The sequence below is a fragment of the Saccopteryx leptura genome, chromosome 6, assembly GCF_036850995.1.
Source record: "Saccopteryx leptura isolate mSacLep1 chromosome 6, mSacLep1_pri_phased_curated, whole genome shotgun sequence".
NCBI lineage: Eukaryota > Metazoa > Chordata > Mammalia > Chiroptera > Emballonuridae > Saccopteryx > Saccopteryx leptura.
Genome location: NC_089508.1, coordinates 19,398,565 through 19,417,179, shown reverse-complemented (window position 1 = coordinate 19,417,179; position 18,615 = coordinate 19,398,565).

The window sequence follows — 18,615 nt, the reverse complement described above, 5'->3', positions numbered from 1 at the left end:
TTAACATAATAGTTTCCAGGCTCATCCATGTTGTTGCAAAAGGTAAGATTTCCTTCTTTTTCATGGCCCCATAGTATTCCATTGTATGTATGTACCACTGCTTTTTAATCCACTCGTCCACTGATGGACACTTGGGCTGTTTCCAGATCTTCGTTATTGTGAACAATGCTGCCATAAACATGGAGGTGCATTTCTTTTTTTTGAATCAATGATATGGTGTTCTTGGGATATATTCCTAAAAGTGGGATGGCTGGGTCAAAAAAGCAGTTTCATTTTTAACTTTTTGAGGAATCTCCATACTGTTTTCCACAGTGGCTGCACCAGTCTGCATTCCCACCAGCAATGTAGGAGGGTTCCCTTTTCTCCACATCCTCGCCAGCACCTATCAAGTGTTGTTTTGTTAATGAGCACCCTTCTAACTGTTGTGAGGTGGTATCTCATTGTGGTTTTAATTTGCATTTCTTTAATTATTAGTGATGTTGAACATTTTTTCATCTGTCTGTTGGCCATCTGTATGTCCTCTTTGGAGAAGTGTCTATTCATTTCTTTTGCCCATTTTTTGATTGGATTTTTTGTCTTCCTGGTGTTGAGTTTTACAAGTTATTTATAAATAATAACCCCTTATCAGATGTATTGTCGAATATTTTCTCCCATTGTGTGGTTTGTCTTTTTATTCTGTTCTTATTGTCTTTAGCTGTACAAAATCTTTTTAGTTTGATATAGTCCCATTTATTTATCCTGTCTTTTATTTAACTTGCCCGTGGAGATAAATCAGCAAATATACTGCTGCGAGAGACACTGGTGAGCTTACTGCCTATGTTTTCTTCTAAGATGCTTATGGTTTCATGGCTTACATTTAAGTCCTGTATCTATTTTGAGTTTATTTTTGTGAATGGTGTAAGTTGGTGGTCTAGTTTCATTTTTCTTTCAGGTAGCTGTCCAATTTTCCCAACACCATTTGTTAAAGAGGCTGTCTTTACTCCATTGTATGCTCTTACCTCCTTTGTCAAATATCAATTGTACATAAAGGTGTGGGTTTATTTTTGGGTTCTCTGTTCTGTTTTATTGACATATATTCCTGTTGTTATGAGGCTCTTAGTATTTAAAAATGATATTATGTAGTATGTTCTCCCGCTGAACTTTCTTAATGTTATTTGTTTACCATTAAAATTTTGTCGTGCTTCTCTGTTCCTGAACTATCAACTATATCACTAAACTCTTAATTCTAAAAAAAAAAATTAAGTGTTTACTTGTACTTCTCCTTCAAAAAGCTTTTTATGGGCAGGGTCAGGAATTTTTACTTTTCATTCTTCCCCTGTTTGATTGGTACCATGTTACGTGCACAGCAGTATTTTTATTTGGTAATTGATTGCTTGACCAGATGTAATGGAATATCTTTTATTTTTCTCCTAAATATAAATATTATTCACATTATGTGTACTTGTAGAATAACTAAGACTCTTTTAAGTTTGTTGTTAACAAAGGCAAAGTGGCTTTGGTATAAACATCTATCTTCAGTTTCCCAAATCTCATTCTATTTCACTGAGACAAAATAGCCATAGACAAAAAGTTATTTTTTTTACTAAAATTTGCCAAATTATTTAGTACAGAAAAAATATTGTTGTCTTAAAAAAATCTCATTAACAATAATGTTGTTTTGTAATTACCTAGAAATCTATCTATAAATACTGAAATATGAAAGCTTTAATATTCTTATAATTTGCTCCCCTAATTATGGTAAATATCATTAGCTGCAATTTCACATACTCAGACCTTAAAGATAATTATATGGGAACAAGTCTCATCTTTATTTTGAAATTACTTATTAGGAACCAATGTGGTGAACAAATATAAACAGGTATAGGTACAATCTTATAGACTATATTTATATTATGAAAGAACAAGCATTTAAGGGTATTACAGTATTCAATTACCCCTTATGTAGACAGAGGGCAAATACTACTTACATACAAAAGAACCAAGAACTTGGATGAAAGTGAGATGGACTAAGAGCAACCAATATAAAATTCACATATTTTTACATTCATAATTGACCTTATAAGTCAGTCACAGAGAGTCTATTTCACACAATTCAAAAGACGCTTATTTTGGGTCCCAAACACGAAATAAAGGACACCACAGCACAATGGGTAGAAACAGATGAATCAACAGGGGAAATAAATTCCAAATGGCAGGCAGACGCTCAGCTGAAGGATCTTACTATAAATAAAGGGTAAGCACATGATTCCAAGAGAAGTCATTGTGTGCTATTAATTCAGAGAAAAACAAACCTAGATATAATAACAGGCCCTTTATTTGATGAAAGACCACATGTGTGCCTAATGGTAACCAACAAGCACTGAGAATAGAATTTTATATTTTAAAAAGAGATTTTATTCTACGCTCAGGGCCCATTGGTCAGCACCATTCTGATTGCATATTTCCATTCCCTACCAGTTTCTAAACAGTCTTTAGCCTCATCACAGCATGCATTAACTCTCTGAATGTTATATAAACTCTTGACTTCAGTTTTTCTTTCTCTGGCAAATAGAAATAGCTATTAAGCAGGTTATCTTTGTCTTCGTGCTTATTAGTCCAAATATCGCGTAGGGTGGCAGGATCTATTCTCACATAGGTGTTGTTTATCACAGATAGATTCATGTTCTCCAAAGCCTTTGCTACCATTACATTAGTAGAATGTTTGCTAAGTACCCTCTCCTGTTTTCATTACCTTCCCTCTCCTCCCCGACGCCCCTCCATCTAGCGCCCTCATTTGTGTTACTTTCAGGCTGAAGGGCAAACAAATGTGCCTGCTCCCTCTGACCATATTGCCATTCTCTATTCACATGCCTAAATATATAAGGTACAGAAGAAGCATTAGTGCATCCTTGAGACACAGATAGAAAGAGCCTGTATCCCTGAATCTCCACGTGGTAAACCAACAGCCCCCCAGAAATAGAAGCGCTGTACTATAACATGGCAGTGAGCAATATATTCTATTGTGCCGACACAGTAAGTTTGGAATTTACCTCCCAATATTTGGGATTTAGCACTGAATGTAACTGGTGTATATTAATACTAATTCTATTTAATTAGATAGCAATGTTTTTTTAGAAGCTGCCGATGTCTTCTCATAAGCAATTTGCTGGGACGAAGGGTACACGCTCATGCTTGTGGGAAGGTAAACAGTGTTTGAACTTCTCTATTTAGCACCAAGAAACAGGCTAGAGATCATTCATTTCTGGATAAATCCCCCAATATCAAATTTAGTGTAAAATTGTTTTGTGAATAGATTATGTTCTAAAAGATTTTAGTGATCCTGCACAGCGTCTCCCCAGTTGCAATCACTGGAAAAAAAATGAAATTAAGTTGTAAAACATCTTCTTCGTATTAAACTATATTCCTATAGATCTGATCAAATCAACCCTGAGTTTTGGTGTGTGTTTTTTTAGAACCCTCAGGTTTTTAACTTTCACAAGTTCTAATGCTTTTTTTCCCTCTCCCATTAAAAGAATGTCAGATATTATTCCGATTCTGTCATTCCTTACCTGTGACTTTTTGCACAAGTTATGAAAGTTCTCAAGATTTTGTCCTCACCTATAAAATGAGATAATTAGATCAAATTAATTCTAAATTGTCTTCCAGCTACCAACAACAGACAATATGTTTTGTAAGTATATATGTGTGTATGTGCACAAAAGTGTATAAACTATTAAAACCCCCATCCCATTAATGTCATGTTCATAAACATCATCTAGCTATTCAGTAGGAATGTTTTCTGCTCTAAGTATTATTTATGGATAATTGTGTAGTTGGTTCTTATTTCTTTTCTTTTTTATTTTTATTAAGTGAGAGGCAAGGAGGCAGAAACAGACTCCAGCATGCACCAGACCAGAATCCACCCAGCAAACCCCCTACCGGATGCTCTGCCCATCTAGGCCTGCTGTTCTATTGCTCAGCAACCAAACCATTTTAGCACCTGAGGCATGGCCATCAAGCCATATTCAGTGCCCAGGGCCAACTTGCTCAAACCATTTGAGCCATGGCTGCAGGAGGGGGAGAGAAAAGAGAGAGAGAGAGAGAGAGAGAGAGAGAGAGAGAGAGAATGGGGAGGGTGGGGAGAAGTAGATGGTTGCTTCTCCTGTGTGCCCTAACTGGGAGTAGAACCCAAGACTCCACATGCTGGACCAATGCTCTACTGCTGAGCCAACCAGCCAGGGCCAGTTTTTATTTCTTATTTCTTTTCTCTTTTTTTTTTTTTTTTTTTTTTTTACTGTACTCCAACCTTAATCAGAAACAACTGTTGAATTTTCACGGCATTCACATGTGCATTTCCAACAACATGAAGTGTCAATCAAGGTTAAAACAATATTGTAAACCTACATACATGTTTATATGCCAGCAGGCTCCACACACACACGTCTTTGTTGAGAGTGTTTGCTCTTTCTCTTCTGTCTTAGAGTAGAAAATTTTAAGAAGGACCAAATAAAGTTATATGCTGTCATAAAAATGATTTAATCATGCTATATCTCAACTAGAAAATTAAATGACCAGAACATCTTGTTTTCCAAGCATATATATATATATAGTAATTGTTTGTAATACCTGGACTTATTTACATAGAGCTTTCCAGAAACACTTTGCACTGTTTAAACGGCCACATCCAATAAAGCTCCACTGTTGAGCACTTGAGAAAATAAAATGCCTACTGCTTAGAGCATAGAGATGAGTGTACGATTGTTTTCTAATAATGAAAAACTTTGAGTGACTGAGACAAGAACAGTTCAGCATCGTATTTAATGGATAGCTCAGCTGAAACTGAAGTAGCAACCCAAGGTAAACCATTGTTACAACAGTACTAAGAGCACAAGATAATTTCAGTTGCTAGGCTCTCATTGAGAAGTCTGGATAAGGAAACAGAGAAGTGGCAGTAAATAAAAAGAAATAAGCATGAAAAAAGTATGCAATATATATATTATGACATTAAATATATATATATATATTATGGCATTAAATATATATATTATGGCATTAAATATATATATATATATATGACATTCTATCAGCAGTCATGCCTCCAATAAGATTTGCAGGCATTAGTTTTGGCAGGAGTGAAAAGGGAGATCTAGTTGAGAAAATTTTGTGCATCTTGCTCCCATTTTATAAATTGAGTTGAGTTTCCTTGAATGAAGTACTGTAGATTAATTTATATGAAAATGCATGTAATGCGCTAGCAGTTTTAGAAAGTGAACATCTTTGCTATTTCTTGATGATTTTAAATCCCTTTTATCTCATGATTGGCAAATAGTAACAATGTTATTAGCAAGTTAAGCCACCAAGAGTAAACCTTATAATGAAAAATAGATTAAAAAACATAACATGTTATGATTTATCATCTGGGAATTTCAATGCTTAAACTTGTATGAGTGTATATATATATTTGGCTCAATGAAAATATCTAGTTTTTATTAGCTATTTTAAAGCCTGAAGATAGCATGAAGAAAGTGAGAGCTACCTTGGAATCATTAATAACAAAAGCAATTTTTATATTAAATATTCACCATATCCTAGGCACTATTCTAATTACTGTAATTATATTACCTTAGTTAATACTTACTGTAATTTCACAAAATGGTTACTACACTAAACCCATTTTAAAGATTAGATATAAAATTTTGATTGATTGTCATTGATTTCTGTGGGATATCAATTAACAGAAAGGAAAAAAATGGATATTAAGTAAACCACTTATCATTATTCAATGTCTCTCTGTCAAAAAGCCCTCCCTGTGTAATATGTAAACAAGACTTCCCCCTTCTATAATTGTCCTATATTTCTCCATGCTGCTTTATTTATTTTTTATTATACTTAGCATCACTTCATGTTTAATGGTTGGCTCTTCTCACTATAAAAATATAAGTTAAATGAGGTTGGCTGCTTTTTATTTCTCTTCCTGCTGTATTCCCTGAGCTTGGAAAAGTGCTTTCATGGTAAGATCTCAATAAATATTTATTAACAGAAGTAGCATGTCTTCTGGTTGGCCAAGTATTAAAAAAAAGTATTTCAATTATAACCCATCACTATAAAATTGTTGTTCATAACCATTAGTGATGAAAGATTGTGAAAAGCATATGAAAACTTGCTAGGGTTAGGAAAAGTTTGGCTATCTTGCTTTTTGTGATGACGGTCATGAGTGAAAATATGACAAAACTTGTTAAGTTGTCTACTTAAATGTATTATTTCTTGCATGTCAATTGTATACCTCATCATAACTGTTGAAAATAAGGCTAGAAAATATTGTAGAAAAAATGATTGAATAAATTAATTAAATTTACTTTGGGAAGTTATCACTAAATATTTCTTATTTTATGTTTCTCTCATTTACCAAAAAACTACACTAACGTTCTGGCATTTGGAATCCAGTGGATTATATAACTGAGTCCCTAAAGTAGTATTCTAACCCAGGGATCTTGCTTCAGTGTCAGTGAGTTTAACTATTAAATGGCAAAATATCTCACCTTACATGCTGCAGTTTCATTTTATAAAATATATAAAATAAGTTATGCTAAAGAATATGAAGTATCTTGAAATTGCTCCAGATACTAGCTTCTCTTCATGCTCTGAATTATAAGAAATCCATATATATTATGATACTAATGCTTTAATACTATGCGTTCAAACAAAGAACAATGTTTTATAATAAAAGTATAAACAAGATCTTATATATGAATTTGTACTTGTTATTCCCAGTTGTGTTTGAACATCAAGTTTACAACTCCTCATTATCATTATAATTTATTGTTATAATTATAGTAGTTCATGGGATAGATAATCCCAAACAGAATAATGTAAAATGTACTCATATTTGATTTTAGAGTACTGTGGAAGCAAGGGAAATAAGTTTTGATTAAAAATGGAAATCCACATGTGACTAATCACAATTAGCTATGAGTCTCTAAGTTAATGTAGAGTTCCTAACTTAATGATGGGTTTATTGAGTTAACTAATAAAATGCAATGAGGGAGTCTTAGGATATCAAAAGCATATTTAAGACTCTAGTAAAGAGACCCTGGAATAAAAATAATGCACAATTTTTCATATTTTTAGATTCTTTAAATACAACATTATATGCCTAATGAAAATCACTTCCCTAAGTCAAATCAATCAGTAAGTTTAAAATGAACAAGAAATGATAGTTTTATTTTATTTTATTTTATTTTATTTCATACACAATGCTCAGTCCTGTGAATATAAAACTGAATATTACATACTCCTTACCATGATTGGCCTGGTTGAGCATTGGGGATGCTATAATTCAAAAGAGGATAATGATTTCGTCTTAACATCATGAAAGGTAAATTTTTATTAACTACACATTTTTCTCTTTATTAGAATGAACAGTTAGTACCTGAATATTATTTGAATTACCTAGTTCCTTAGGGTACAATTCACGATCCTTAGCATTTACTTATAATTGGTAGTGTAGCAAATTTTCATGTTACAAGACTTTGGTTGAAGATGAAACTCATATTTAAATTCATTGGCTTGGAAAAATAGAAAAATAACAAAAAAATATTGGATATGTGAATAAATTTTCTTACCCTAAAAAGTCATTGATTGGGTAATATTTGGTTCGAAAGTAGAAATAAAAGAAAGGGATAGAATAGATAATCGTGCTCCTGATTCTGCAGTCCCCCACCCAACACTTCTATCTTTTCTCTCTCTCTCTCTCTGTTTGTCTCTGTCTCTCTTATACATACAGAAACACATACTCCTCATATAACCATTCATTGCTTTTTGTGTACTTATCCAAAGATCATTTATGATAGTATAGGCAAATAAGCACACATGTAGTCATGTCACACAAAAGAAGTACACTGAACTTTGTTCTCTATCTCCCTGTTCTTTTTACCTAGTAATACACTTTTATGATGATTTTATAGTAGTGCCTAGAAGAAGAATCTCATTCACCTTTTAATCTGAGTGTCATTTAATTATACATATCTGTATCTAGTATGAATATATAACATAAAGCATTCATATAACTCCGATTGGTGTACATGCTGGTTGTTTTCAAACTTTTTCTATTACAAATACATGAAAATTTGCTACATATAAAATAATATATAGTTTCATACATGGGTAATTATTTGAATGTAGAGAAATATTTGTAGGGTGAATATGCAGAGGTGATACCTTGCCAAAGTACCCTCCGTACATTTGGCATGGATTTGAACTACCATGTTAAGTGCAAAGAATGCTTGCTGGTTTTCCCCAGTACTTGTTGTTGAACAAAGTACATTTAATCCTGGGTCTTTGCCTATCTCCTAAACTAAACAGGTACCTTGATGTAGTTTTAATTTGTACTTTTTCTTGTAGCAGGAGAGGTTAGGCATCCTTTCACAAAGAGCTTTCTGTAAACTATGTTCAATAAGCTGTCATTACTATTCCTTTGGGTTTTTTGTATTTTTCTTATATTTTTAGGATCACTTTATATTCTCAGTATTGTATTAGCAAAGGTGTTCCCATATAAAACATATAAAGAAATATTACTACAGTGTTCTGCTGTTGTTTAATATGCAACATTTATCATTAAGTGAGTTTCCAAATGTGTTTGTATCTGTTTTGGACATTTTTATACTTTACAATTTTTGTGAAGCACTTGTTAATCTCAAGGGGCAGTATTAATTTTCTAATCATTAAGGTTTATGGTATATTTTAAATACCTGATAGTGTCGGTAACCCTGTATTATTTCCTTTTATCCTATTTTAGTTTTCATGCTATTTTGCTTACTAATTTACATCTAAACAAAACTGTTTAGTTCTGAGGCAGAATAATAAGAATCCAGGAAAATTCCTTGGCACGTGGAATAGGGAAACTGAGACAGATAGTTGATTCAAACCAGCCTCATCCAGTGCCCTGACTCACCTGCCTTCTTTTCCCTTGCACAACCACTCCCTTAATCACTAAGCTCTCAGGATTATGAGGTTCTGATCAGCATCAAATAATGTTAGGAGCAAAGCCTCAGGGCTGTTGGCCACAGAGACAGAGTTTTGATCAAACTAGATATAACCTCTAGGTCTGAGTTGTACTTCATCTCCAGGTTCAGAAAAACAACAAAACTAGATGAAGTGGTGCCATGGCTGCCATGGGGACCAGATGCAATGGCTAATAACCCCCTGCCCTAGTGCTGACCAATCAGTAGAGACCATGACCCTTAAAAGCACACCTGAGAAGCTGACAAATATTCTTTTGAGATGTTGCCCTGAGATCCCTCCTAAAATTCCTGCCCATAGAAAACAGATAAAAACCCTAAAGCAAGGGAAATCAATCTCTCTCTCTCTCTCTCTCTCTCTCTCTCTCACACACACACACACACACACACACACACACACACACGCACACACTCACACATACACGTTTCCCCCTTTCCTTAGGCGTGTATTCCTTGCTTTCTTTCTCCTAAGCTCCAACAGTCCTTCTTTTGCTTCAGTAATTTGTCTCTTGAGTCCATGCACCTCAGCTGGCTCACTTCTGCTTCTGTGACTTTCCTTCTACAGGGCCAAGGCAGCCACGCCTGGGCTGACTCCTGTTGCTGTGATCTTGCCTCATGTATCTTAAGCTCTTCTTTTGTCTCACTGTCCCCAGCTTTAACAAAGTACTCTCCAAATCAACCTGCGCTGGTGCTGTGAAATCTTTCCTGCACTAAGTCAACCAAGAGCCCACAAGGCTGCTAGCAGTTTGTTATTATCTTTTTACACTATTATCTTTCTCTAGGGTGCTTACATTTGTATAATGATATGTTGTTGGACAGCTACGATATATTCTCACTTTGTTAAAGATGGCGCTGCCCATGTGGATGGCCGTCGCCTAGGTGATAATATTAATGCCCTTCTTGCTTGGGAAAGGGTTGTGCTAATGTGTGTTGGGGGAGGCCTTTCGTGCCAAAAGGTTTTTAAAGGTGGAGTTAGGAGGCCATTTTGGGGAGAGGGATTATGTTCATGTAAAAGGAAGAGCCCATGGTGTAGCAGGGCAGAGAAACCAAGTGGAGAAGGCAGTCAAAATGGCAGAATGGGGAAGGAGAAGTCAGTTCATGGAGGAGAAGGAGATGGGGAACAGAGGTGAATCAGACTGGTGAGGTAGAAGCCTTTGATTCCAGGAAAACTCGGATGAGTCAGTAGCTGTGTGAGCGCTGCTGAATGAGTGGGTTTTAGAGCCCATTGTGTGTTTTTACTCATTTGCCAGGTATGAGCTAGAATAAAGGAAAATGGATCACCAGTTTTCGGCTCAATTATTTTTCTACGATCTGTCTGAATCAAACCTGAACCTGCACTGGCGAGGTGGCTTTGATGGCAGCCGCAGTTACCGGCTTTATATATGTGCATGTACAAAACACACAAATGTGAACAAGTTTTCTCTATAAATTTCTACAAAACCACAATGACCCAAGTTTTGTGAGCATTATGACACTTTTTTTTTTTTTAGCAAGAGACAGAGAGAGGGACAGACAAGGATGAACAGTTAGGAAGTGAGAAAGATGAAAAGCATCATTTCATTGTTTTGGCACTTGAGTTGTTCTTTGATTTCCTTCTCATATGTGCCTTGACTGAGCCAGTGACCCCTTACTCAAGGCAATGACCTTGGGCTCAAGTCAGTGACCTTTTGGCTCAAGCCAGAGACCATGGGACCATGTCTATGATTCCATGCTCAAGCTGGTGACCCTGTGCTCAAGCTGGTGAGCCCATGGTCAAGCCAGTGACCTCAGAGTTTTTAACCTGGGTCCTCAGCACACCAGCTTGATACTCTTTCCACTGCATCACCACCTGGTCAGGTGGGAAATATGATACCTTCTAATAAACACACTTTCTGAGTACTTTGTGAGTGGTAGATACTTTATTGGTTTTACAGATATAGAAGTTAGCATTCATTTGCAACATTTAGAATCACAGGATCAGGAATCAGACTACATGGGTTCAATTCCAGGGCTGTAGTGTTCTATCTTTGTGACTAGGAAGAAGTAACTTAATCTTTCCGAGTCTGTTTCCTTTTAGGTATTTTTTTTCTTTTCACAGAGTTGTTGAAAAAAAGTAAGTGCAACAGTAAGAATAAAACCCTTACTAGGGGGTCTGAAATAAATGTCAGCTCTTCTAATGAACACTAAGTACTGGAGGACCCACGGGTTAGCAAAGGTGGCCCGCACACATTCTTCTGTTTTAAAGCAGCACCCAGCATCCTTTTAGGGAATCCTTTTGGTGGTTGCCTACCACTAAAAATTTAGCAGGTTCTCCAGTGGCCCCTTTTCAGAAGATTGTGTGCTGACTGGCACATCAGGAAGAGGCATGCCACATGTAAACAGACTTTCTCTATAAACTCCCATCAAACCACAAAATGTTCTAGGTCTTGTAGGCGTTAATGCATGGCGAGACTTTTATTTGCAAATTGGTCAAACAGATTTTTTTTCCAGCTTGCCCAAAAAGCCACATAGAGAATAAGAGGCAGGAGGAGTTGGCTTGAGGGATGGGATAATTGGAGTTACAATTTCTAGTGTTGGTCTGTGGACAAGACATGTGGCTCTAATTTTAGTACTGAGAACGAATATAACTTTCCTTACTTCTTTTAATCCCTTTTGTCCTCCTTCCTTTTTTATTCTGGGAACTTCCTGTATCCTTCAAATAAAATTCCTTTAGTCAGAACTGGTTCATTTACAATGCAAAATTAAATAATATTCTTCAGTTTACATAGTTACAGTGTTCAAGCTCTGTCATTAAAGAAAATCTAAATAAACTGATGGAACCTTAATTTGACTTTTAAAAGTGGTGAGTTGTAAGTAAATCACATCTGATATTGACATCTCCTCTACAGGAAACTGCTCTGATCAAGGCCTCAATTCTATTTCAGGTTTTGCTTTGATTCTAGTTAATTGAATATAGTTGAAGAATATCACCACAATCACTAAAAATAAAACAAAACTGTATATGTATTTCTTGACAAGACAACTAATTGCTCAGAAATAATGTACTGAAAATCTTCCAAGCAAATTTCTTTTATTCCCATTGTTGTTGGATCCTGATACAGTATAAGCTTAAATCAGGGGTCCCCAAACTATGGGGCGGGCCGCATGTGGCCCCCTGAGGCCATTGATCTGGCCCCACCGCACTTTCGGAAGGGGCATCTCTTTCATTGGTGGTCAGTGAGAGGAGCATAGTTCCCATTGAAATACTGGTCAGTTTATTGATTTAAATTTACTTGTTCTTTATTTTAAATATTGTATTTGTTCCCGTTTTTTTTTTTTTAATTTAAAATAAGATATGTGCAGTGTGCATAGGGATTTGTTCATAGTTTTTTTTATAGTCTGGCCCTCCAACGGTCTGAGGGACAGTGAACTGGCTCCCTGTGTAAAAAATTTGGGGACCCCTGGCTTAAATATTTGACTGGAGCCTGACCAGGCAGTGGCGCAGTGGATAAAGCATTGACCTGGAATGCTGAGAACCCAGGTTCAAATCCCTGCAGTTGCCCACTTGAGCCCAAGGTCACCGGCTTGAGCAAGGGTTCGCTGGCTCATCTGGGGGGACCCCCACCTCAGCAAGGCACATATGAGAGAGCAATCAATAAACTACTAAAGTGCTGTGACTGCAAGTTGATTTTCTCATCTCTCTCCCTTCTTGTCTGTCTGTCCCTGTCTCTTTCTCTCTTGCTAAAACAAAGAAACAAACAAAAATAACATTTGTCTAAAGATGAGCTTCATTGGAAGTTTTAATATATAGAGATGTTTTTTGCCATATTTTCATCTGCCATTTTCACCATGACCATTCAGTGCAGTCGAAATGCAGGCTTTCTATTTACATTGAAGTCAGAGTCTCATTAATTTACTAATAAACTGATGTTGACTTTATTTTCTGAAAGCTGGCAAGGCTTCAGAAGTCACGGTTGCCTCATTTTCAAAATGAGCTCTGATGGATTTCTCTGTAGCAGAAATTGCAAAAAAAAAAAAAAAAAAATCAAAAAATTCTATCTGGTTTAATAACACCCGGTTATAAATCATGAGCTTGGCTTGAGGCTCAGTGCTCTTTACCCACCTGTGAGCCTCTTTCCAGTTAGGGCCTCTCCTGGTGCAGATGACAAAGAGACATATGGGAACTGGGCTGACTTCCTGTCCTATTTGACTTTGGGTGAGGGGTATGCAACATAATCAAATGTCAAAATAATCTGGAGATGTTTTCTCTGAACATATGTACCCTGATCTATCAATGTCACCACATTAAAATTAATAAATTAAAAAAAATCTGTGCACGGGCTTATAAGGATTCAATAAAACAATCCTTTTGAAAAAAAAAAAAAAGAAACAATTAGCAGTAAATCTGCATTTCCTAGCAGCACCTCAGGTCACTGGGCTTGAATTCTGAATTTTAGTTCAATTATAGAAATATTTTGGAAAGTCTGTTAAATAAAGATGTGAGTAATGTTTTGTTTTGTTTTGTTTTCACCCAAACATGTTTCCTGATTTCTCATATGTGTAGTTATACAAATTATCTAGATAATCATGGTCCTGTTGACTTCTTAAAGTGCCTTTTCTCAGCCTTATAACATGTAATTGCTGTCGCATGTGTTACATGGCAAAGAGAGAAAGTTAAAAATATAGACTTCAAAGGAGGCCAAACACCAACCTGTAGAAATAATTTAAGTTTTACTTCTATGACATGCACATTTTAGGACTCTATGTGGCAGTTCTTGAAGTCAGTGCTTTTCCGGAAGTGCCGCTTATGGCTAAGGTAGGTGATGTTCCTAGAAGAGCTCAGAATGACTGGGGGCCAGAAATAAACTCTTTGTGTTTGTCATTGGGCCTTAGAACCAGCCTCATTGAGTTTGCAATCTTTCTAGGCAAATGTTCTGCCTCCTTTTATATAGCTGAAGAAAAACCTGTTAATAAAGAAAACACTTTAATACTCCCTATAATGATGACAAGAAGGAAGGTAAACTATAAACTGGGCATAAAGACCAAGAAGCTAAATCAGGAGCCTGAAGTCATGTCAGACTAAGCAGCTAGGTCATATCACAGCCATGTAAATTAGTAAGTATTACCTCTCTCCTCTAGCCTCCATTCTCTCATCTGTAAAGTGGAGAATAAAGTCTACTTTGCTGGACATTTTTTTTTTACAGGGACAGAGAGAGAGAGAGTCAGAGAGAGGGATAGATAGGGACAGACAGACAGGAACAGAGAGAGATGAGAAGCATCGATCATCGGTTTTTCATTGCGACACATTAGTTGTTCATTGATTGCTTTCTCATATGTGCCTTGACCGCAGACCTTCAGCAGGCTGAGTAACCCCTTGCTCAAGCCAGCAACCTTGGGCTCAAGCTGGTGAGCTTTTTCTCAAACCAGATGAGCCCTCGTTCAAGCTGGCGACCTTGGGGTCTCAAACCTGGGTCCTTCTGCATCCCAGTCCGATGCTCTATCCACTGCACCACCGCCTGGTCAGGCTGCTGGGCATTTTTGAGGATGAAGTAAAACATTGGTAAAGCACCTAAAATTATATCTGGCTCATAGAGGTGCTTGTAATGATTTTTTCCCACACAATCTCACAATGTTAAAAAAATGATAGAAAATCTACTATAAATATTTCAGACATATTAAAATAGGTTCTTTTAGTAATAATCTTAAAATTTTAACTTTAATTGAGTTGCAAGTTCAAATTTAAAAAACCCCAATTCTAGTCATGTACTGAATTAAAATGCAATCTGGTTGTATGAAGATATATAGATGGGTGAAAGTCAAGGATGAGAAAATGTTAATGAAACCTGACAAGTAAATTATTAGCTTGTCACATGTCTTTAAAAAATAATATTTGAATATTTTGTTGACCAACTGGATACATTTTCTGTGCAAATGATACATAATTTGGTAGTAACATAGACATGAGCCTGCACATTCTGGTTTTACTTTTGTATTAAAGTAAAGTTGGGTTTAGAAAAAAATAATGATTTGAATTATTCAACATCACAGGTGTCCTCAGATCTTCATAATTGTTATAAATGAAAGGCCCAAACAGAGTGAATAAGAGACCTCAGGCACTAAAGAAATTACAAAGATAAGTGACAAATATGTAATGGATAGATAACAGGAAAAGAGTAACATGAACATGTGATAGTGTCATGTGGCAAGACAGAATCTGAGAAATGAGTTTCCAAAATGGAAGATGAAATGTGATACATTTTATAGTCATCTATTTTTGCTTTGAAGATTGGATGGAAAAAGCTATCATTTTCTTGGTTGCAATAGGATGCACCCAGTGAGTAGATAATCACCTATATGGTGATATTACTATTCCTTTAAAATAATTGTAAGAGGTATTGCTGGCTACTTGTTAAGAATGCAAGCTCTTGAATGAAGATGAAAAAATATATTTAAAGCCATTTCTTTCCTTTCTGGATGTTTGACATTAGTTGAACACTACTATTTTTTTTGTTTCAGCTTTCTTTTATATCTGTAAATTAAGGATGTCACTTACCTATGATTAAAAGAAAATAATCAATAGAACATTTAAAATATTTTTAATCCAGTTCCAGGTAGACAGTTGAACTCAAGAAATAATTAAGTCATTGTTGCTGTTCGCTGAATTTTTACTATGTACTAGGTCTCATATTTAACTTCTTATATGACTATGTCATTTCACTATTACATCTTTGGCTTGGTAAAAAATCATTTTCTTTTAAAGAAAAGGAAAACGAGAACCAAACGATGTATGTAATTTGCCCAACTTTACCCAGAAATGATAGAACTTTAAACCACTATCTGTGAAAGTTACTGAACCCATAGCTTTCTGACCTTCAAGTTTTAGCCCTACCATTTTCTTCCCCACCCATGACCTTGCTCCCATTCTATCCTGCCTGTCTCATTTTAAAGACACATTGCTTTTTCTGCAGCCATTATTACAAATTATTTAAAACTACTTTATAACGTTGTTCAGTGTAGTTTTCTACATACCTGTCTTCTCTCCAGACACTTCACTGATTACCTTAAAGAGAGAAATTGGGTCATAAAATATTTACATTGTCATTACACCTAGGGCCGAACCAACACATAAGCACATTACTACAGTGGCTAAATAAACAGCAAAGTTACACAAGACAGGTAATATTTTGATACACTGTAATTCAGATTAGGATTTACATTTAGTGAATCATTCAATGTTTCGTGCTCAGACTATCTCAATGGAAAAGATTCCCATTTAACTAAATGATGAAATAACCCCAATTAATTATTAAAATATCACTTTATTCAAGAGTTTCTAATGAAAGAATTGTTTATAATTGTCTTTTCCCATTAAGTATTTTCTCATTTTTCAAATAACTACATGCAATTCTCTATATACAACCGAAATTTATGAAAATAAAAAAGGAACCCTTTCATCAAACAACACTTGGTCTTGTTTAGGTATAATAAGTCAAATTTCCAGAGAGATCATTTCTTCTGTTGCGATTTTCTTCCTACATTGAAGTTGACTTATATAAAGTTCTTGCTATAAAAACAGAGGAAAGCAGGGTGTTTGACCTGCCAACCCAATTTCAGATCTTGGTTCCACCACTTGCATGCTGCTGCTTTTTCTTGTAGAGAGCTGTCACAATGATTAGACTCAATTTTGAAGAATGCCTGATGTGTGGATCATCTACACCAGGAAAGAATCATAGTAGAAATATATGCCTCTATTGTGTACTACCTTCTTTAAATATCTGAAGTTCTAATTTGTCTTAAAGTGGCAAATGAACACAGAGTGTGATCACATTTAAAATGTTCACCAGGTGGGTGACGAGTGATTTGTTCTTCTTATATTATGCATTTAAACATAATTCAGTAGTCTCACTGCTATAAATTGTGCATACTAATTTCCTGTATAATAATTTTATGTAAAATGCATGAAATTCTTTTGTTTGAAAATCCTGAATAGTTTTATATATTAACACCATTTAACATTTTGTTTTTATATTTCCATGTCAAATATGAGTGGTTTAAAAGCATCATAATACATAATAATTTTTAAATTCCTGATTTTAGTCATAATGATAAAATTCTTAGTTTTTTTAATAAGAGGATTAAGTGTCTAATAAAAATCACTAGAATGAATATAGAAAAATTATTTTATTTTTGTCACCCTGTCCTCATTTTCAAAGTCAGCCTCCCTGATGTTATTATGATTTTGTCTTTATGTTTATTAGGTATGGTTGATTAAGAAATAAACCACACACACAAAAAAAACCCCCACAGATATGACTGAAATTTATCTGACAGAGTGGCTTAGCGTTAGTGTTATTAGAAAGTTTGAAGATATATACACAGTACTGTCATTTAATATATGAAATTGCATTTCTGAAGTATAAATATTCTATGGTATTTTTTAAAAGTTTGAATTGTAACTTATCTTTCAATTTACATTAAATATTTGGTTAGAGCAACATAATTCATTTTAAGAGCAGTTAAAAAACCTACTCTCATAAGACAATGTTCGTGTCCTCTTTGTTATTATAATTCTCTCTACACTGGTGTCAAACAGATTTTCTTAAAACATAAAAACAATCTTAAGTCTCTTATTAAAATCACCCACTGATGGCCCTGGCCAGTTGGCTCAGTGTTAGAGCATTGTCTCAGCATGTGGATGTCCCAGGTTTGATTTCCAGTCAAGGCACACAGGAGAAGCAACTATCTGCTTCTCCACCCTTCCATCCCTTCTCGTCCTGTAGCCATGGCTGGATTGGTTCAATCTGTTTAGCAACCCCCCACCCCCAGGCTAAGGGTGGTTCCATGGCCTCTGCCTCAAACATAAAAATAGCTCGGTTGCTGAGCAACGGAACAACAACTCCAGATGAGCAGTGCATGGAGGGGTAGGGGGTTTGCCCAGTGCATCTCAGTCAGGGTGCATGTGGAAATCTGTGTCTCTGCCCTCCTCTGCTCTCTCTTAATGTAAAAAAATCATCCACTGATAAAAAAGTAAAATTGTATGTTTCCTTGAAAGACCTCTGATATCTTCCACAACTGAACAAAAACTACCTGATACTAAAACCATTCAGGATTGTTTTCTTTGTCTAAATTAATGTGTTCTTCTGGTATCCTTGTGCTTTGCTCCTGTTATTCCTTTAGCCTGGTATTTGCTCTGCTCCCTAGTCTGCTACTTATCTTCAAAGTCTACTATTGTTGGAAGTTTGATGATACCTACCTAGTCAAAATTGGGCATTTTAGCCCTGGCCGGTTGGCTCAGTGGTAGAGCATCAGCCTGGCGTGCAGAAGTCCCGGGTTCGATTCCCGGCCAGGGCACACAGGAGAAGTGCCCATCTGCTTCTCCACCCCTCCCCCTCTCCTTCCTCTCTGTCTCTCTCTTCCCCTCCCGCAGCCAAGGCTCCATTGGAGCGAAGATGATCCGGGCGCTGGGGATGGCTCCTTGGCCTCTGCCCCAGGCGCTTGAGTGGCTCTGGTCGCAGCAGAGCGACGCCCTGGAGGGGCAGAGCATCGCCCCCTGGTGGGCAGAGCATCGCCCCTGGTGGGCGTGCCGGGTGGATCCAGGTCGGACGCATGCGGGAGTCTGTCTGACGGTCTCTCCCCTATTCCAGCTTCAGAAAAATACAAA